The sequence below is a fragment of the Hypomesus nipponensis genome, chromosome 23, assembly GCF_054491055.1.
Source record: "Hypomesus nipponensis isolate SF chromosome 23, ASM5449105v1, whole genome shotgun sequence".
NCBI lineage: Eukaryota > Metazoa > Chordata > Actinopteri > Osmeriformes > Osmeridae > Hypomesus > Hypomesus nipponensis.
The window spans coordinates 21,635,001-21,654,560 of record NC_140383.1 but is presented as its reverse complement, the minus strand read 5'-3'; the positions used below and the strand labels follow the sequence as shown (position 1 = coordinate 21,654,560).

The window sequence follows — 19,560 nt, the reverse complement described above, 5'->3', positions numbered from 1 at the left end:
GTAGCCTGTGCTACATCACATCCTGTTGTGAGGCTACTGTTGCCTGGTAGAAAGAGAGGGAAGGGAATATGAGGTATGCCCAGACTTGTTCGCCTCTGCAGAGCGACTTGCATCCCTTACGTGTGTTATAGATCATGCCTTAATTGTATAAAACGATATGACAGGGAAAACATTAGGCATTAGATTGCATTTTATTCCTTTACCAGACGCAAAAGACATGCAAATAGTGCTACTGTAGGAAGTAGCCTACAGTGCACGTTGTGGTAAATGGTTGAGTTGTTGATGTTTGCCATGGTTTGTTATGTGGTGGTGATTTCTCATCAAAGCCCCAGTAGGCATCATGTCCGTTGTTGACTGTGTAAGCATTCAAGGCGTAAGCTAGCAATGCCTGTGTAATAACATTACATAACACAATACATATGTAGGCCAGTAGGCCTTCCCACCCACCTCCACATCAACCAGATGCATCCATAGAGTTCCGGTGTAGGCTACAGCCTGGCTTTAGAGTGAAGTTTTATAGATAAGACAAAAATGTGCATAAATCAGATTCAGCTGGAGAAGGTTGTATTCTGAGCTACTGCAGAGGTGAAGAGTTGAAAAACTGAAACATTTTCCCTTGAGAAAACGGTCAGACTGCCCACAGATTCAAGATGTGACAAATGGTTTTCTCCGGTGTGTTATTCTCTCTTCTAAGCTTTCGGGCCGTGCTCGTGTCTGGGTGAGGGCTTAGCTTTTCTTCTGATGGCAGCGTTGTCTTTTGTAGACACTAAAAGCTTCCCAGTGGCCATTTTCTTTTGAGTGGATGGCGTCCCTTGTTCCGAGGTCTCTCGTGTTTCTCCTCCTCTGCGGAGGGTCAGGTACACACAGGGATGCTTCATGTGACTGTGTATAACATACCACAGGCAGCTTGGTACTGTGTATAACATACCACAGGCAGCTTGGTACTGTGTATAACATACCACAGGCAGCTTGGTACTGTGTATAACATACTACAGGCAGCTTGGTACTGTGTATAACATACCACAGGCAGCTTGGTACTGTGTATAACATACTACAGGCAGCTTGGTACTGTGTATAACATACTACAGGCAGCTTGGTACTGTGTATAACATACTACAGGCAGCTTGGTACTGTGTATAACATACTACAGGCAGCTTGGTACTGTGTATAACATACTACAGGCAGCTTGGTACTGTGTATAACATACTACAGGCAGCTTGGTACTGTGTATAACATACCACAGGCAGCTTGGTACTGTGTATAACATACTACAGGCAGCTTGGTACTGTGTATAACATACTACAGGCAGCTTGGTACTGTGTATAACATACCACAGGCAGCTTGGTACTGTGTATAACATACCACAGGCAGCTTGGTACTGTGTATAACATACCACAGGCAGCTTGGTACTGTGTATAACATACCACAGGCAGCTTGGTACTGTGTATAACATACTACAGGCAGCTTGGTACTGTGTATAACATACTACAGGCAGCTTGGTACTGTGTATAACATACTACAGGCAGCTTGGTACTGTGTATAACATACTACAGGCAGCTTGGTACTGTGTATAACATACTACAGGCAGCTTGGTACTGTGTATAACATACTACAGGCAGCTTGGTACTGTGTATAACATACTACAGGCAGCTTGGTACTGTGTATAACATACTACAGGCAGCTTGGTACTGTGTATAACATACTACAGGCAGCTTGGTACTGTGTATAACATACTACAGGCAGCTTGGTACTGTGTATAACATACTACAGGCAGCTTGGTACTGTGTATAACATACTACAGGCAGCTTGGTACTGTGTATAACATACTACAGGCAGCTTGGTACTGTGTATAACATACTACAGGCAGCTTGGTACTGTGTATAACATACTACAGGCAGCTTGGTACTGTGTATAACATACCACAGGCAGCTTGGTACTGTGTATAACATACTACAGGCAGCTTGGTAATGTGAATAACAGAATATAGACAGCATGGTACTGTATAACAGAACTACAGCCAGCTGTACTGTGTAACAGACTACAGCCAGCATGGTACTGTATAACAGACTACAGCCAGCATGGTACTGTATAACAGACTACAGCCAGCATGGTACTGTATAACAGACTACAGCCAGCTGTACTGTATATAACAGACTACAGCCAGCTGTACTGTGTAACAAACTACAGCCAGCATGGTACTGTATAACAGACTACAGCCAGCATGGTACTGTATAACAGACTACAGCCAGCTGTACTGTGTAACAAACTACAGCCAGCTGTACTGTACTGTGGTTGCTGGGCTGGGAAAACCGTCACATCAAATGATAATGCATATGGATGGACTCTGTGGAAAAGGCCTGAGGCTGGCTGGGATAAGGCTGGTGCGTGTGTGTGTGTGTGTGTGTATGTGTGTGTGTGTGTGTGAATTTGTTATTACTGTGTGCATAAAAGAGAGTAAATAAAGTTATCCTAGTTTGCCTGTGTGTATCTATGTCTGTGTGTGTGGTGAATGTTTGTGTGTGTGTGTGTGTATGTGTGGCCTCAGGAACAAAGCCACACCACTGCATTGAAAACAAGACTATTTTGCTACAAGGGGGTGAATATCTTCCTTTCTGTGTAGCTGTGGGCCAAGAAGGCCGCAGTGCAAATGTTTCATTAAAGGGGAACAAGTCGCTTTAGAGACACGCTGTAACACAAATTGGCCTTGACATTTTGAGTTTAAGTTCCTCAGGAGTTAGTGAATCATCTCACGTGCTCCAAGTTGGGCAGAGATGAACCAGGCTCTTCCTGCTCTCCCCCCACATATGTCTATATTGCTTGTGTGTGTGTGTGTATACCTGTGTGTCAGTGTGTATGTAAATGCATGTGTGTGTATGTGTATGTTCATCGCAAAGGTGCTAATGTCCAGAATGTAATACCCAATTGGAACTGCATGAGGTAAACACAGTCAGGTTCCAAACCCTGATCCAGCCACACAACCCTGAGGTAACATGGCAGTCTGGGATACTCCCCCCCCAGGAGGAAATGGTTTGAACCCAATTATGACGACGCTTAATTACCCAGTACTCTCAGCTACAGATTGGGTAGTTTCTGCATCCATTGAATGAGCTGCAGTGTTGTGCATAATTGCCTCTCAGTAAATCGGTCATCAAACAAGGGTGGTGTTCATGGAAGGAACAGGGAATGACAACGCAGGGCTGGTTATGTGCTGCTGGCAGTGGATGATTTCATGTTTGTGAGACCTGAGGAAGTAGCAAAATAGCGGAAGTTGTTGTTGTTGTAATAAGGAGAAGTCGGCGGTTCGGCCTGGCCACAGTCTCAACCACCTTTGAGTTCCCCTCTCCATATGACACCCCCAAACGCTTGTAGACCCGAGGCACATGGTGCTGGTGTGGAAAGCACCAACTGGTGGACCTTCGTCAGCAACCGTCTCTAAAGGGGGGGGGGGGGTCGTCATTGAATTGCTCCTCCGGAGGTTTCTGCTATTTCCTTCTCTGACAGTTTTTGGGCATTTTTTCTTGTCTTCTCTGACGGTTTAATTCCGTCGGTTTTAGGTGCTGATCTGTGGGTGTCCGTGAAGCCCTCTGTGACCCCGTAGGTTGTCCTGTGTGTATGCCTGGTCTGGTAGTGAGCGAGTCGGAGGGTAGGGATGAAAAGCCTCAGGAGAATCATTGTGTTGTCCATTATCCTGGTCTAGTGATGTTATAAGCCCAGAGTAAACCTGGGTTTACCAAATATTTGATGAATTAAGGTAACTATCCATGGTTGCTGTACACATTGACGGTTATTCTCGTAAACCGGTGTGGTAAATAATTGTCATACTGGAAAATGCAACTGCACCTTAAAAGGGAAGTGTACTACAGATCTGTATTGTCAGCTTCTAGAACCTTCCCTCCTGGAAATGCATTCCTGACCATGTTTATCACCCTGCACTTCTGCTGGTAGTGGTTAACACCTAGCTCCCCTAACGACCTGCCCCAGGTGAGCACATACCCTGGCAGGCAGGGAAGCACTGGCAGCTGGAAGTTTGGACTGGATTTGATTAAAGCCCCGTTTTATAGAGAGCTCTCCACTTTGTCCCATTGCCAGGCCACCCAAGCTCTCAGGCTCCCTGAAAACCTGCTGTGAAAGGTGGAACAATCTGCAAGCAGATAGCGGGCCCTGCCCTCAACCCCGCTCCTGCTGCAGTGGACTGATCCTGACTGTGGAATGCCGGGCCGGGGTTGGGTCCACAGGAGAGAGGAGAGGTGGAGGAGAGGGGAATGGGGAGATGAGAGAGGACAGAAACCAGAAAAGCAAAAGGCATAGAGGAGGAAAGGCTGAGGGAACGACGGATGAAGAAGTGGATGATGACAGCGGCGGTTCGATGAGCCCAGCCGAACGCAGAGGAACAGGGGCGAGGCGAGAGAGGGGGAGGGGGAGAAGGGCACTCGCTCCTGAACTCCTAGCATCTCTCTTCACAGCTCGCGTCACATGACTCACAGCTCGGGTCACGTGACTCAGTGAGAAGGGGGAGGAGGGGCGGGCGTCACGGGTGCCGTAATCTCGCAGGGTGATACCATAAGTGAAGAGAGAGAGGCCAGAGAGAGGCAGAGAACTGGAGGCAGGGATAGAGAGAGCGAGGGAGGGAGGGAGTTGGAGAGAGAGGATGAAGACGTGGTGGAAGGAGGGGGTGAGAAAAGAGACAGGAATAAATAGGAAAATGTGTGTTTGCCACTGTAGATGACACATGCTGGTGTTCACCCAATCTCCTGTTTATTTCTGGATCGGTGGAATGTTCCTCCACCTGGCTGGGGTAGAGTACTCAGCCACCTGGAACTCACTCTCACCCTGAGGATCTTCTCGGAGTCTCCCTGCTATTCCGGCCCCTGCCATTAACCTGTTAAGCCCCTCCCCCAAACCCACACCACCCCCACTCCCCCTCTAGCCTGCTCCCCATTAGCATGTTAACGCCCTGTTTATCACCCCCACCCCTCCCCGTTGGATTGTTCCTGGGCCCATGGCTCTTCCCTGTAGCGCATATTTAGATCTTCTCCTCCCTGATGTTCATCCCCCTCCACCCGGATGATAACATCCCCGCATCCACACACCCGATACGTCATCGATCGATGTACCGTGCCCCTGGGCCTCTTGGCTAGCTGCCCCCTTTGCCCCGGCTGCGTCAAGCCGTTCTCAAGAAAGGATCATGATGGGATTACGAAGAGTCACTGGTGCGGGGGGGGGGAGATTGAGGTCCGCTCGATACGCTCCTTGGGTGCGACGCGCACACACCGTACACACACATGCACACACACACACACGCGCGCACACAGACACACGCGTCATACCTGGCGCATGAGCCTCGACAGCAGCAGCTGTAAATCAGGCCGCCGACCACCGTAAACCTCATTCATATCCGAACCACAATCATCTTTATGTCTCTCTGCCCCTCTGTGGTGGCGTGGATACTGATTGTTATATAATGCAGTCAGTGTGTGTTGGTGGACTGGTGAACCGGCCCAACAGACTAATATATGAGACAAAGGGATAGAGAGCCTTTCTAATAATGTGAGACTCGCACACAAAGAGTCCCTCTTTCCCTTCAGAGAGTGCGAGGATAGTGTGCCTATGTGCACGGGCCGTTGATAGCTGGATGCAGTGATTCATCCCAGATTCAAGTTGGAAGCCGTAATTATTCACTTGTCGACGGGTAGAATTGTGTCTTTGTCTGGGAGGCGGTGGTGTGGCGTGTGGAAGGCAGAGAGGTTTGGGCTCAGGCTGATTTGAGGATGGAATGTGGAGACATTCTCAAGTGTACGAAACGCGGCCGCATTTTAATTTGAACCTACTGTAAATGACTTGTTGTGCAAGACCTCTTGCCCCTTATTGTCTTTCTAGCTGTCTCTCTCTCCCCTCCGCCCCCCTTAGAGTTTCAGTTCTAGACAAAGTGCCTCAAAGTAGCTTTTAAATGTAAGTGTTCCAATCTAAACTATCGTAGGGAGACAAATGTATGCCTGAGTAAGGGTTGAACCGTATAGAGGGACACACACAAACACTCAGACACACTTCGCCTCGGTCATTTTGTCAGTCATGCGTGTCCAATGTGTCTTGCTGGCCCCCCGTGACACACACATGCTCATGATGTGTGAGGTGGCGGGGCAGCAGCATTGAGTCAGATAGTCAACTGTCGTTCTTTATGTCGTTCTTTATCCCTATCTTTCTCCTTCGCCCCTCCTCTGCAGTATCGATCCACATAGTTGGCTCGTGTATCGAGGAGCCAGACGCTCGCTAGCTTACGGACGGTAGGTCTCTATCAATGTATCCGTGGCCTCCTTTTGACCGGTACAGCAGAGGAAAGAGCCTGTCTGTCTGGAGCCAAAATGGCCGCCATGGCTGCTCTCAGCTAGCATGTGTGCTGCTGGAGAGGCGGGAAACAGTGGAGGCCTGGCACGTCGACTGGAACACATTTGCATCCGTTCCGTATCATGTTATTTCGCTTAGCATAGTCTTTGAAGATGAATGGTGTGATTAGCATGCCAATGTGAGGAGGTCTTCAGGTCTTTGAGTCCAGCCTATGTCTGTGTCCGGCCTTATGACAGTTGTGGCTTGTCTGAGCCTTGGGCTTTAGTGGGGGCTTGGGAAGGGACAGCCATCTGGAGGGGTTCGGGTGGAGTGTGTGTGTGTGTGTATGGGGAGGGGGGACTGTCTGTGCCCACAAGGCTTCCAGAGAGATTTGTTTCAATCTGTGAATAGATGAATAGCAACAGGTAGGTATTGTTTTATGTGACGTGTGAAGCAGAGATGGAAGTGTGTTGTTCTTTATTTGACTTGGACTGTTTCTGTTTCAGAGCTCTTTAGTATCTCTGTTCATAAGGATCATGTGATGGCTGTCAGTGAGGGCTTTGTCTCGCTAAAGTTAATTTTCTGACCATGTCCCTAAATATCTGGTTTCTTTGAATAAGTCCATCTTGATGTATTTTTTTTTTCTAACACAATTAGGTTTTATTTAGTTTTAAGATGTTGACATGAACTCCAAATCCATCATTCCTGAACACATACACACACACACACCACCGTTAAACAAACACACAACAACGCATAAACGCACACTGATGGAAACAAACACTTTCTTGAACAGACTAGTTGCCGGGGACCCCATCTGCTCCGGCAGACTCATAATAGTTGTTTTCATCCTCCCTCCCTCCCTCCCTCCCTCCCTCCCTCCCTCCCTCCCTCCCTCCCTCCCTCCCTCCCTCCCTCCCTCCCTCCCTCCCTCCCTCCCTCCCTCCCTCCCTCCCTCCCTCCCTCCCTCCCTCCCTCCCTCCCTCCCTCCCTCCCTCCCTCTGCTCTCTGTCCCTCTTCTGTCCCTCACTTCCACCCTCCTGTCTTCTACCTCTCAACCTTCTTTTGTTTCTCTCTCTCTCTCCCCCTCCTCTTTCCCTTCCCTCGAATCCAATAAAATCAAAATGTATTTGTATAGCCCTTTTTGCAAGCAATGTCACAGAGGGCTTCCCTGTCCCCCCTCCCTCCTCTTTTCCTCTTCTCTCCCCCTTCCTTCCCTCCCTCCCTCCTCTCTTCCTCCTCTCTCCCCCTTCCCACCATCCTCTCTTCCTCCTCTCTCCCCCCTCCCTCCCTCCTCTCAGGGCAGCTGGTTCATACGACGGAGCCTCATTAGGTTTGTTTTCATCTCATTCACAACGCAGAAACTGTGTCATGTGGCAGCCACCAGGGCCTCTGATTGGCCCAGAGTTGCACAGCACTTCCTCCTGTAGCCAGGCAGACTTGATAAAGTCCCACTAGGACAAGCGCTTCAAACACACACACACTGGCTCACACACACACAGTTAACTCTGGTTGAAACGACTGAGTTGGCAACTGAGTGTGACTTTTGTTTTGGGAGAGGATTATGCTCCTGTATAGACACTGGCCCTACCACATTATGTAACACAACTGTAATAATGTATTCATCTGCACATAACTTTCTCTCCCTGTTAAATGGGCATTGACACACACGCACACACGCACACACACACACGCACACACACGCACACACACGCACACACACAGTCTCCCTGACAGTGGAGGCGTTCAGAGAGAGACTGCTCTGCTCTGTTCGTAGGCGTGATGCATCCTTGGCTTGAGCGTGTTCACACCAGGGCAGGAAGAGACAGGGGCACCACTGCTGCCTCTCTCTCTCTCTCTCTCTCTCTCTCTCTCTCTCTCTCTCTCTCTCTCTCTCTCTCCTTCTCCCTCTCCCTCTCCCTCTCCCTCTCCCTCTCCCTCTCCCTCTCCCTCTCCCTCTCCCTCTCCCTCTCCCTCTCCCTCTCTCTCTCTCTCTCTCTTCCTCTCCCTCTCCCTCTCCCTCTCCCTCTCCCTCTCCCTCTCTCTCTCTCTCTCTCTCTCTCTCTCTCTCTCTCTGTGCTAGTCTTTCTCTTACTGTGCCATTTCTGTCTTTGTCTTGGTATATCTATTAGAAACATGTATGTCGAACATGTATGTCGAACATGTATGTAGAACGAACCTCTGCTTTATCAAGCTAGGGGAGAGTCACTGTTGGTCTACTCTTCCAGCCAGCCTGTTCAACCTACCCTGGGGTTTTCTAAAGGAAGAGCGAGAAAGAGAGTTGTGCGCCATGGGTTAGACAGTGGCAGTGACAGTGGTGTGTGAAGACTGAGGGTGAGCGACCTGCCCTAAATAACCTGGCCTACTTCTTCACTGTACTGAGCTTAGAGGCTGACACTATCGTGTGTGTGTGTGTGTCGGCATTGCACATCCACTGACAGGAACGGGTGACATAGCGCTTACCGCACGACATGCATAGCACCAAGAGTTATGAGGTGTGTGCCTAGGTTGGGTGTCTTTCAGATGAAAGTGTGTGACCACGTGCCACTGACAGAGTGGAGGGACCCATGTTTTGACTGGAGCTTTGTAACCAGCGGAGGTATCCAGGCTGAGGGACTGACTCGGTCAGCTGATGTCGCTCACCAGTTCCACACTGTCCTTTCCCCCCCCCTCTCTCTCTCTCTCTCTCTCTCTCTCTCTCTCTCTCTCTCTCTCTCTCTCTCTCTTTCCTTTCCTTTGTATGGTTGTATGGTTTACGAGGGAGAGGAGAGGCGGTTGGCCAGGGTGGGATGAAGTAGCCAATAGTAGTGCATGAATGCAAGCCCAGACTGTTCATCAATGTGTGTGGGTCTGTATACCAACATGCATGTGTGTCTTGGCGACCAGTCAACAGTGCATCGTAGACAATCCTGGGTCGCACAGAGGCATGTGCTCTCTCCCCAACCCCTCCTCCTCCTTCTCCTCCCCGCACTCCGCCTCCTCCCTCCCCTCTCGGAGATTTGGAAATCTCCAACTCTGGGAAGGCCTCCTTCTTTGTTTTACCACCATGTGCACTGTAATCATTCTGTAATCGCTCTGACGCTCTCCCTCCCTCTTTCTATCTGTCTCTCCCCTGTCTTTATATCTCTATTTTCCCCCTCCTTCCGACGTGATCCCCCACGTGATTAAAACAAGCCCTTGGTAACCACCGTTGTTTTAACCCCATAGCAACTAGAGGGGCATGCTGGGATAGCTGCTATTCCTGTTAGTCCCCTGGGTGAATCCAGCTCGGGAGGGGAGGAGGCGTCCAACCAGGCCAGCGCGAAGGGGTTAAGGGTGTTAGAGGTGTGAATGGGACAGTCCTGCTCGTCTCTCTCTCTGTCTCCCGAGGGCTGACCTGATAGAGAGCGGGTTTCTCTCTCGGGTGTCTCGTACAGTCTGCGGTGCCCCTCTGTGTCTCTATCCCCCCTCCTCCATCCCCTCTCCCCACTCCTCCCGTCATGGCCGCCACCAGAGAACCTCCATCTCCGCTCCACACTTGAAGCCCGGGCCTACTTCGAGGGAGATACTGTTTGTGTCCGGAGCCGTGTGGCGCGGAGCATCCAGGGAGGACGCAGTGTTGGGGGTGAGGTCATCTCGGAGGGTCAGGGCTGGGATGGCTGATGAGGGCTGATGCAAGGCAGAGGCAAGTCCACCCGGAGAGCAGATAGACCCGTCAGCTGCATCCACTGCCTCCGGACCTACATGGTTCTGCTTCTCCTTCCAACTTCGCTCCAATTCTTTCTTTTTTTTTTCTTTCTTCTCCCTCCTCTATACATCCTGTTCGTTATCCATTCCCTGTTCCCCCTTCTTGCCATCTAGATCAATTATACATAGCTGGCTGTGTTCACAGAAGGCTGTGTCAGAGACGTTGAGAGGCAGAACCGTACTGGGAGTCTTGTTAACCAAGCTGAACAGCCATGGCACAGGAAGAGTTAAACGTTTTTTTCTCTCTCTCTCTCTCTCCGCGCTCTTTCGCTGTGGGTTAAGGGCTATTTATAGGACGCACTGAAGCACAGCTGAATTGTGGGTTAGTATGTTGCGACCTGGGGGCTGGCTTCACATGTTATGTGTTCTGGTTGACTGAGTCTGGGTGAGGCTTGTGGAGCTAGGCTGAGCTATGCTAATCTAGGTTAACATAGACTGAGCTATGCTAAGCTAAGCTAGGCTAGTACAACGACGGGGGGTGGTGGTGGTGGGGGGCTAGCCGAAGGCTAGCCAGCCTTGCACCTCCTAGTATTTGCTTAGTTTAAGGAAAAACCACATTTCATCAACGACCAAATCCACGTCTTTCAGAGAGGGCTTTAAGCCTGAGCCCCCTTAGACTTGAAAACACACACTGTGAACACACACTGGCTCTTACATGCTCGCACTCTCTGACATAGCAATAATACACAGGCACACACACACAGCAGTGAAACAACCCAGGCCCTGTATGTATGTTTGCAGAAGGAAGAAGCAGGGTGCGGTGGCAGTCATGAAGCCTCGCTCTGAACAGAGACAGACAGACAACACGCTATTATTAGACTTCAGCTTCACGATTACTATTATGATTGGGGTGGGTATTATAAGTATGAAAACAAGGACATATTTAATCTAAGACAAACACAGGTTAGCCCCACTCCTGGAGCGAGGCACAAAGGCAGGTCTTTTGTACGGTCATTGTTGACCTTGTATTTCTAGCGCGTTCCTTTAGCTACATCAGCGCCTTAGCAAACCTAAGTGGACCTACTTGACAGCCTTGTGGTACTCTTGGGGTTTGGCAGGGTGCCACTGATTCCATCCCCGGGACAGGAGTGGCAAATCTGTCACCCTCACACTAACAGGGACATTTTTGTGCCCCCCTGTGATTTGTACTAACGCCTCTTTTGTTGACCTGTTGGTATGTGTCGCTTTACACAGCAACAGGGTGAAACTTGTAATTATAGTATGTCTGTCTCACAACTCCTCGTCAAGATATTCCGATGCCTTTCTTATGCATCTCACAAGGTCCTTCCTGTCAAATCTTCCTTTGTGTCATCGGCCTAGCGAAGACTCGCTAAGTTTGCGCTGTGTCGGGGCGTCGACGACGCGCCACATTTGGAAAAAGAGGACCCTGACTGTTCGTTTCCATGTCGCCTGGGCAAACGTTGCCTTTCCGTAGCCAAGCAGGTCCGCTCCAACCCCTTCGGGCTGTCTCCAGTGGTGCCTGAGCTTAGCGCAGTGCCACAGGAGCAGCTTTCCTGGTGGTGGGGTGGTGTGGACAGGTAGTGGTGGGGTGGGGAGGTGGGGATGGTGAAAACCTCCACCTTATTAGTCGTGGCCTTGCTGTGGCGTGAGGAACAGATCCCCAGGAACAACCCTGCAGCCTGGGCTCCTCACCCAATCCCCTCCTGGGTGACGGCTCTTACCAGCCCGACACTTTCTTCTCTCGGTTCGTATTTTTACTGGCGGTTAAAAAGGGCTCTGTCTTAATTAACAGGACCTCGCCCCTTGCCAGCAAGTCTTTTATTATCACAGCCCGCTGTGAATATGAACCCCCTCTCATTGCACACCCTGTATTTACCACAACTCAGTCCTTCCACGAGGTGATAAACCCACTCGTGTAGAAAGTTCCAGCGGTCTTGATATCGCCCACCCTCATCTAACCAAAATGGAGGGTTGTTGTTGGAGCCTTGAAGATCCCCTGCAGGCTCCGGATAACAACTTCCTGTCTGCAGGATGTAGGAAATGACAGGCTGTGGAGAGAGATCTTGGAGAGTTTGTCATTTAGGGTTCAGAATAGCTCTGCTTTGGTTTTTTCCATGTTTCAAGATGTTTCATGGAGTGGAATGTTTAGATTTACGCTAGCTAGGGTCTCCACTGTGGAACAGGAACTCCCTTCCAGTTACAAGCCAGGATGGATCTTAAATGGGGAGGAAGGCGAAGCGAAGTGATCGAAAGGAAGCACATTCATTTGAACTCAGGCTTTAATGGGAGGGCATGATTCCATTGACTGGTTCTAGGTCAATCAGGCTGTGGAAATAGGAGTCCTATGGCCACTCTTGACCAATCAGAGGACAGAGTAGAGCACAGCTGAGTGGACAAGCCATCTCAGGCCTGGGCCTCTTACCAACTGAGAAGGGCAGAGCCACACACAACCACACATCAATGCATGCACACATACATCGACACATGTAGCCACTCACTGGAAACAAAGACACGTGGACGCGGCCCGTAGGCTGCCTTTGAAGAGACCTTTGTGACCTTTAACCCGCCAGAATATGGTTGCCACGGTTGATTCTTTTTTTTTTTTTACGTTGGCCTGTTTCCGTGGTGATGCAAGGCTTGCACTTCGTGCTGCAACTGCAGTCAGATGCCTAGTGGGAGTCACTTAGTTCTACGACTGCACTGGTGTCCATGAAACACACACACACACACACAGGCAAGTGCATAAGCGCACACACACAGGTACATTCACAACACACACAGGCTAATACTTCAACATACATTAGTCCACAACACTCACCTAATTCCCCGTTTACTTCACTCCCCACACTCCTGCACGCCCCTCCCACAGGCTTGCAGGACCGGTCAGATACACAACGCTACACACACAAGAGATCTGCAAACAGATTCACAATGACGGGAGCACACACATACTGAAACAGACATAGTCAATACACACACACACATACATAGTACTAATAAACTCAGACTCAAACACTCTCTTGCACACCCATGTTTGGACATAGAACAGGTTTTGAGAATTGATGTCAACATTAACCATGCCACAGCCATGCCACAAAGAGGTAGAAAATACTTTTCGTTAAGATTCTGCCCTGCCTGTGTCCTGATGCAGTGCTGCCTGTGTCCTACCCTGTGTCCTACCCTGTGTCCTACCCTGTGTCCTACCCTGTGTCCTACCCAGCCCTGCCTGGGAGAGAAGGCCATGCTCCTTCTAAGGAGTGTTCTCCTTGCATCACTGCCCAGGAAAATAGGCCAGCCAGCCAGCCAGCCAGCGGTTTCTCACACATGTAAAGACAATGGATGCACAGCTGGTCACTACTGACACATACGTGGAGCTAGCGATGCTGTGTCAAGCACAGTGTTGTTCATGCTTGGTGTGAGGTTGTTGGACTGTGCCTGAGTGCACTGGGACTGTGGGTGTTCCATTTACTAAGATGGGCATGAGGTCACTGTTAACGTTGTCAAGTGCAATCAGTAGTTCACTGTGTGAACGTGTACTGAACTGGGGTGTCATAACTATAAATACACTTTTTATACAAAGTGTTGTGTTTTGAAGACCTGCTTCTCTCAGCCTCTTGGTGTTTTCCTCCTGTTGAGAGGTAATCCCAGAGTCACCCAGTGGATGAGTGTGGGATCTGAGTGCAAACCCTCTCCCCCCATTAAGCGCCAAAGAGCGCTAACCCAACCATTAGCACTCCACACTACTTTCCGAGGGCGGCATCAAGGCTAATGGCTAACCCACAGACAGCTCACTGCTATTGAGCTAAATGACCCCCCGGCGTTAACCACAGACAGGGGTTCCAGGTGAATTGTAGTCAGGTCGTGTGCCTTGATGGGTGGATGGGTGGATGAAGGAATGGATGCTTGAATCGGAAGAAAGAGATTGGTTCCCAACCCTGGTCCTCAGAGGTGGATAACGACCCATTCATTTGAATCAGGTGTGTTGGAGCAGGGAAACATCTAGAACATGCAGGACAGGCATGCCCTGAGGATCAGGATTGGGAACCATTGAGACTGACAGACAGACGGACAACCCAGAAACCACTGAACTCTGTCATTTTTTGCTTTCTCTCCATTGCTTTCTCTCCTTTTTAGCTTTTCTATTCATGTCCTTGGTCTCCCCTGTCTGCATTACTGTCTCCTCAGTGATCTGTTCTGTTTACCAGTAGCATGTAAACAGCCAACGGCTCTTGTATGATGTGCAATATAGGGGGTAGGGGGGGGCAGGGGGGAGCGTAGCAATAGATGGCGGATAAGACTTCTTAGAACCAGTGTGGTCGTCTTGAAGGAGTTGAAAGGGGGGTCTGGTGGGCATGGAGCCAGCTCTGGGCCTGATATAAACACACTCTTCCTGTGCAAAGTTACCCAGACATCTCCTGTGTCTCTCCATAACATTGTGTCCTCGTATATCACACCGGCCAACTTCCTGTCTCTATGGCCACTCGTCTCCACTGCATAAACAATAGGGTCAAAGGTCATGTATACAATTGTTTCAGTGCCAGATGCCCTTTGTGGCTCGATGTTGCTCCAGTCACCTAGTGTGGTGCAGCAGGTGACTGTAGACAGAAACAAACAGATGAAGAAACAAACATGCTTTATTGATACCCCAAGAGGGAAATTGCAGTTTAACAGCAGCAGTGAGAAGGGTTATGACAATATCAAAGCAAGTAGAAAGCAAGTATGGAATCTAAATAAATGAGCACTATAAATGTGATTACGGATCTTAATTGTTAGCCTAAGCGAGTTTGTTTGATGTACAATCTGATTAAAGTACTCGCATACTCTTAGCCAAGGCCTCCGCCAGTGAGTGTCTCAAATCAAATCTTGGGCCTGCCGTGTGTTCCCTCATCCTGGGCCAGGGGGTTCGGAGTTAGGGCTCTGGACACCAGCACTCAGTCAGGACGCGGGTAACGGCGTCAGACAGCGAGCTAATCCCTCTGTGTGCTCAGGACTTCACAGGGATTTATCCAGGGTCTCGGGGCCAGGCCCCTCCGGCCCAGGGAGGAGAGGGGGGACCTGGGGGAGAGAGTGGGGCCGCCTCCCCTCCACCTTCACCACGGCTGGCTGTTGTTGCTGCTGATCCTCGTGGTTCAGAGGGCGGGCTGAGGAATGTCATGGGGGCAAGAGTCGGCGGGAGGGCGGAGGGATTGCGTGGCTTCTCTCCCTCCTCTTCCTCCCTCTCTCCCTCCTCCTTCTCATCCTCTTCCTCTGTGACGCATGGATGATAGAAGAGTGGATTCAACGGTTCCCCAGCCTCAGACTGTCTTCTCACTTCGTTCAAACTATAGCTGCTGTTCAATAATACAAAACCAGAACCGGGTCATCTTGATTTTATATTTAGAATCTTGAGTCAACTCCTCATGATTCCGAAGGCCCAATCTGGTAGATCCTTGTACTGGGGAGAAAGGCCTGATGAAAAATGCATCTGGTGTCTGATCATGTGACCCGAGTGAAACTCCTATGCCATCAGAAGACAGCCCACTCGGACTGAGAGCCAATGATCTCTGCGCATTCTGAATTGGATGATGTAATACCCTTAGAACGGATGTTTCTTTGGATCCGATTGGTCCACTGCTAAACCGTTGTTTATGGCGGTTGGAGCTTGTCTCTGTGACCACTGGCAGAGCTGTGTTCATTTACTCAGCACTATCTGGGGAGCTGATGTTGGAACACCTCTCATGCTATAATGTGTTGCTGGCTGTAAACCATATCTGTGTGAGTATGTGTGCGTGTGCGTGCGTGCGTGCGTGCGTGTGTGTGTGCGTGAGTTCCAGTGGATCTAAAAATGGACTTGTAGGTCTTACGTGATGGAAAGTTGTCTCACTGCCCAGAATGGAGACCCTTTTTACTACTGTAACCTATCGTGTAGCAGCTACACACACACACACACACACACACACATATCCTAGAAAGAGAGTGCTTGTTTTCTCTGACCATCACTCACATTTTCACCCTGCCTCTTATTTTGAGTCGCTCAACACACCTCACCTAAAAAAGTGACAAGTTGACAAAGTGAAGAGACACTTGACAAGTGGTGCGTGTGTGTGTTTGTAGTAGAACCGCACTAAAAGCCCTCTGTCTGTCTTCGTGCAGACCATTATAGTTTCAGCTGCAGTGCAGCGATCAATGGAGGTTTATCATCGACTGGGCAGCCTCCCACACCCCTCCGCTCTTGCTCCCCCTTTCCCTCCACCACTCCGCCCCTCGCCCTCGCTCCATCCCTCCACCCCTCGCCCTGGCTCCCTCCATCCCTCCAGAGCCTGCCTGTTTTCTTGGCCTACTTACAGAGTGCTCCCTGTTCAAACACACAGGCAGACCGGCCTCGATGGCAGGGGAAGGGAGATGGAAGGAGAGAGAGAGAGGAAAGAGAGGCAGAAGGAAAGGGAAGGAGAGAGGGAGAGAAGAGAGGAAGAAGAGACAGGGAAAAACAGGGAGAGATAGAGTGAGGGAAAGAGTGACAGGAAGGGAGATACAGGTGCATCTCTGCATCTCAAACCACCTCCATTTCAATCGCGTATTGTGACCAAACCCACCGCACCCTGAACCAACCAGAGCCTTCTGAACCTTTAATCCATATCCGAACAACACTTTCATCACATCGATAGCCACCTGCATTTCCACACCACCACCAAGACCACAACACTGGTCACTTTTCGACTCAAAATAATCAGCATTTCAGCAAGAAGAGAGCATAGAGCTATGTTCCCCTTTATTCTATTCTGTGAACGGTCTTCTGGTGAATCAGTCAGTGGCGGTGGAGATACAGGGACCAACAACACGGGGATGGAGCCAGGAGAGAGCACAGGGCCAGAGACGCCGCAACATGCAGCAGCAAAGTAGCTCTTAGAGTCTGGATGAGGCAGGACGATACAGCACAAAACAATCTCTCTTTGCCCCTCTCATCCTCCATTCTCGGTCCTCTTTCTCCCTCCCTCCTTTCTCTCCGTTCCCTCCCTCCCTCCATTCTCACCCCGCTTTCTGTCGCACTCCATTCTCTCTACTCTCTCCCTCCATTATCTCCTCCCTCCTTCCCCCTCAATGCTCTCGTCTCCTTTGCCGTCTCACTTCCTCCTCTCTCCTCCTTCCCTCTCTTCCTTAGTGAGATGGTGGAACAGCATGAGGGCTCCCTAGGGACAACTCTACCACACAACTCAGCATCACAGGCCTCTACAGGGCTGCCCATAAGTGTTCCTGTCGTGTGTGTTTGTGTGTGTGTGTGTGTGTGTGTGTGTGTGCGTGCTTGCGTGCAGAAACTGGAAAACAGCATCAACTGAGGCCCATTCCAGTATAGCATGTCTGGTCTGGTGTCAACATGGTTGTTTCGCGGTTGGCTCTGGAATGTGTATGCATAGCCTGGTGCTCTATAGTATCCTACTATGAATACCGGGGTAGATGTTGTTCTAGTATAGTATCATGTATAGTGTTACAGTATAATAATAGTATGTACAGCTGTGTAGATGAAGTGTTTGTAGTATGTAGTATGCACTCTAGTACAAGTAGTGTGAACAGATGTGTAGATGTCTTGTTTCATGAGCAGTAGTTTAGATGTTTAGAAGATGTTCAGAGGTTTTGGGCATTTTGCCACCTGGAATGCAAGGTCTTGCATTAATTACTCCTCCACACTAGAGTCCTATTGTTTTCTCCAGTTCATGGTGTGTGTGTGCGTGTGTGCGTGTGTGTGTGCGTGTGTGGGAGGGAGGGAGGAACGCTTGAGTGCTCTGCTGCAGTTAGGTCACCCAGTGTGTTTGTGTGTGTGTGTTTGTGTGTGTGTGTGAGGCAGATCAGCAGCTTATACAGCAGCAACGTCTCCAAGCCTAATGATGGTTAGCATCGATAGCATGGCCTGGTTATTGTACAAAGCTAGCGTAGCCTGGTCAGCACAGCAAACATGGCCTGCACTACTATAAACACCCCTAACAGCAATATATTAGCATGCTAAAACTAGAGGACCTCAAGTTAAACTCAGTTAAACTCAACTGAGTGTTGGCAGAGACTGTAAATACGTTTTGGGAGCAATTTGGGGAGCCCACAGTGTGTGTGTGTGTGTGTGTGTGGGGGGGGGGGGGGGGGTGTGTGTTTGGTCCCGGTGTGTGAGACTTCTTTTCGGACAAGGGGTCCTTTATGGCATCCCTCTGGGCTTGGTGGACTGGACAAGGGGGCCAGGTGCAGGCCTGTATGCATCTCTACTGGGTACACACGCACGCACGCACACACACAAACTCTCCCTCTCATTCTCTGTCACACACACACACATGCGTGCGCACACACACACACACACTTTATCCTGTGCAAGTGTCCAGACGAGGCAGAGTGCTGTTTTTCTGTGTGTATACGTGTTGTTTATATTACCTTCATCATCTTTGTAGCCTGTGAGAATATTCACGTACTATTTATATGTGTGTGTGTGTGGGGGTGTGTGTGTGTGTGATTGTGTGTGTGTTGGTACAGAATGACTATATTCCTCTGGTATTTCCTCAGGGAAGTGCAGCTCTCTGTTCTCCATTTTATCTGGCCTACATCTTCCTGAGAGACACATGACATCCTGGGCCTTCCTCAGCTCTGATCCTCCTCTTCACCCTCCTCTCTCTCCCCCTGATCTTCCTCTTCACCCTCCTATCTCCTCCTCCTTCTCTTCACCCTCCTATCTCCTCCTCCTCCTCTTCACCCTCCTATCTCCTCCTCCTCCTCTTCACCCTCCTATCTCCTCCTCCTTCTCTTCACCTTCCTATCTCCTCCTCCTTCTCTTCACCCTCCTATCTCCTCCTCCTCCTCTTCACCCTCCTATCTCCTCCTCCTTCTCTTCACCCTCCTATCTCCTCCTCCTTCTCTTCACCCTCCTATCTCCTCCTCCTCCTTCTCTTCACCCTCCTATCTCCTCCTCCTCCTCTTCACCCTCCTATCTCCTCCTCCTCCTCTTCACCCTCCTATCTCCTCCTCCTCCTCTTCACCCTCCTATCTCCTCCTCCTTCTCTTCACCCTCCTATCTCCTCCTCCTTCTCTTCACCCTCCTATCTCCTCCTCTTCACCATCCTGTCTCTCCACCTCTCCATTTTTTCCCTTTTCTCATCAGGAGAGAGAAGGGAGAAAAGGTAGAGGCGGAGAGACAGTTGTAGTGTGTAGTGGTTTTCTGCCTTCTGTCCTGTTTTCCAATCCTAACCTAAATGTTCCGTTACCATGACTACGCCTCCCCTGTTCCTGATGGTCACTGCATCACTGCAGGGCTAAACCAATCAGCTTACGTCTAACTCCTCCGGCTGTCTGCACTGCCATTTACTATTACGGTTGAGACAGGGGTAAATGGTTAGTTAAGGTAGGGAGAGGCGAGCGGGGGGGTGGGGGGGTGGGGGGGGAGTGTGACCAGACAGCAACCTGACGGGGCCCTTAATGAGACCCCCAGATTAACCCCCGAGTGCTTGGCTCCTGGGTCAGCCCCCAGCAGGATTACTGGTTGTAGTTTATGAACTGGAGGGTGTGTATGTATGTGTGTGTGTGTGTGTGTGTGTGTGGGAGGGG

The 19,560-nt window shown here is 50.0% G+C and overlaps 1 protein-coding gene across 5 annotated transcripts in view; it reads left to right on the top strand.

The window, feature by feature from the left end:
- The window catches only part of LOC146234872 (mitogen-activated protein kinase kinase kinase kinase 4-like), a 64,828-nt gene that overhangs the window by 5,009 nt on the left and 40,259 nt on the right, over positions 1-19,560 (top strand). The gene's annotated exons all lie outside the window — the stretch shown is intronic.